This window comes from Arachis duranensis, chromosome 10, assembly GCF_000817695.3.
Source record: "Arachis duranensis cultivar V14167 chromosome 10, aradu.V14167.gnm2.J7QH, whole genome shotgun sequence".
Classification (NCBI taxonomy): domain Eukaryota; kingdom Viridiplantae; phylum Streptophyta; class Magnoliopsida; order Fabales; family Fabaceae; genus Arachis; species Arachis duranensis.
In genome coordinates this window covers 37,906,044-37,908,811 of record NC_029781.3, presented here as the reverse complement: position 1 = coordinate 37,908,811, position 2,768 = coordinate 37,906,044, and the positions used below count along the sequence as shown (strand labels likewise).

Below are 2,768 nucleotides of genomic sequence, written 5' to 3'. Positions count from 1 at the left end.
CCTTAGCATTGCTAAAGTCATCAGAGAGTGCTGGTGCTAAGCTGCACCAGTAAACCGTAAACCTGGTTAAACCGATTTCCTGTTTTTAACTAAAATAGACCAGGTAACCTTATAATATCTTTCAAGTAAATTCTAATACTAATATAATGAAAATATTATACTATTATCTTTCTTCTCTCATGAATCGAGTCCGGTTCATCAAACTGAGCCTATTTACGAAAACTAGAATCAAAACTCCTAACCGATACGGTTCAAAAACTAGGTTCTCCGTGGCCGCGTTGTCGAGCTTGCCTCAAAAGAGGTTTTGGTTTAAAGATGTCATAATGACAATGAGGATTGAGATGCTTGATGATACAGCAGAGGTGTTCCCTTTACTGATCTTCCGGAGAAATTCGTGCTTGTAGAAAAGATCCACATACTCGAAAATCGGGGTTGTTACATTCTACCCTCCTTAAAGAAAATTTTGCCCTCAAAATTTAACATGCGCATAAGAAGTTATAGTATTATCTAACACAAGCAAAACCATAGTGTGGTACTCACCTCGAGTGGAAGAATTATATGCATTAGTGTTGCCAGCAGTTACGGTAAAAACCCTTCCTTGTTGTTGTGGCCTAGCTGGATTTCGAACAAACCTTTTTGGGCAATTCCTCGATATATGTCCATACTCTCCGCAAGAGAAACAAGTGTGTGTCCCATATCTACAAGCTCTATTACCATGATCCTTCCCACACCTTGAGCATACTGAAATATCCTGAGTTTGTTGAGATTGACCTCCTTCTTCCTCTCCCAGGTTATTGTTGTCGTAGTTGCCATTGTTACGAGCGAGAAAGTTACCATTTCGTTGATTCTTATTTTGGCGATCGAACTGACCATTGAACTTAAAGTTACGACCTTGAGGGGCTAGATATTGAATAAAGTCTCTTCCTAAGGCTTCCCTACGATCTGCTCGAGCTATCGCCACCTTTTTCGAACATTCTTCCACTAGTTTACTTTTATTCACCAGTTCAGCAAAATTTCGTATCTCTAATGGAACTACTGAACTCATCAGATCCTCACGAAGACCCCCTTCAAACTTCAAACACTTCCATTCTTCAAAGTCAGCAGGATTCCCTTGACAAATCTTGGAGAAACGGCACAAGTCATCAAACTTACGGGCATATTCTGCAACAGTTGTGTTACCCTGTTTCAGTTGCATAAGTTCCATCTCCTTAGCATCACGAGCTGCCCTCAGAAAATACTTCTTATAAAATTCATCCTTAAAAGTATCCCAAGGGATATCACCTTCATCTTGTTGCAACAGTTGCTGTGTCCCCTGCCACCAATGCTCAGCTTCTCCTTCCAGCATATAAGTAGCGAACTCCGCGTGTTGACCTTCCGGAACATGCTGTGCTCGTAGTGATCGCTCGATACCTCGAAACCAGTTGTCAGCATCAGTCGCAACGAGTGTACCTTTGAACTTAGGTGGATTTACTTTCAAAAAAGTAGCAAGGGTCATGGGTTTATCAAGATGCGTTGAATCAGCCTCGTTGTTTCCATTATCCTCACCATTTTCATTTCGGTTTTCATTTCTCACTCCGAGATGCTCAATAGCCCTAGCAGCAGCCATCGCAGCCTCACGCACTGCCTCAGCTACAATGTTCATCGTAGCCATAAAGGTTTCTTGTTCTCTCTCTCGGTTATCACTAGGGGTTCCTTCCCGCGCATTCTGTCTCCGTGGTCTCATTGTAGTCCTGTTCACACCAAACAATCGTTATTAACGTGATCAGTCTTAACACCTCAAGTCAAGTGTGAACATTCCCAGAATGAAAACACAGAGACAATCATGCAACACATATCACATAGATATCCTATAAGCATGAGACACACAACAGAGTATGCAATTAGGCATAGTCAGTCCACTCCCCAGGCTCTATTGGGAACGAACTGCTCTGATACCAAATTGTAACGACCCAATTTTCAATACGCCTAGGACACACCGGAAACTGAGCGCAACCAATTTGTCTTCCTAGTTATTATCTATTAATTATCATATGAGCCTGATTCGTTATTAAAAGCGTAGTTAATTTGCGAGGTGTATTTTTTTGAAAATGTTTGGATTAAAAAACATAATCATTTATAATCAATTCACAAATAATAACAGATAAAATAGTTATAAACAACCACACATAAATACATCACAAGCAGCTAACAAGATTCAGTGATCCAGCCTTTATTAGAGTATAGACTTTTAGTTAGAACACCCCTAGATATAGCTAAATAATATATATATACAACATCCCAGGCCCTGACCTATTCAAGAAGTCCCTAAGCTGGCACCCGGGCTAGTCTAGCGATCAGACATTGCCATAGGACGTCCCTCTGGTACCTCATCAAGTAGCCACACAACGGGAGTCTCGTACACAGGATTCAGGTTAAAGTGCGCATACGAACGGGGTGCAGACGTTGGCTGGTCTCACAGTATATACATATACATAGATAAAGAGATTCACCCTAGACTCAGAAGACTACCTAGTGCGGAATTCTCTTTACGAACGGTCATCAGCGAACTACGGAAGGGTACTCATGCTTCCATTTGGAGGGGGATGGGAGAGAGAAGGGGTAAGAACTGGGGAGTTCTTAGTAGGGCCGGGGTTATTAGTTATGATCATTAATTTTGTGTTGTTTAGCAGACTAATAGCAGAATATAGAGAAGTAGTAAACAGAAGACAGATAAATAGAGAAAATAGAGAAAACAGAAAAAGATCACAAACAGAAGAATACAAGAAAGT

The 2,768-nt window shown here is 41.0% G+C and overlaps 1 long non-coding RNA gene across 2 annotated transcripts in view; it reads right to left on the bottom strand.

Moving 5' to 3' along the window:
- The window catches only part of LOC110276032 (uncharacterized), a 9,853-nt gene that overhangs the window by 4,824 nt on the left and 2,261 nt on the right, over window positions 1-2,768 (bottom strand). The gene's annotated exons all lie outside the window — the stretch shown is intronic.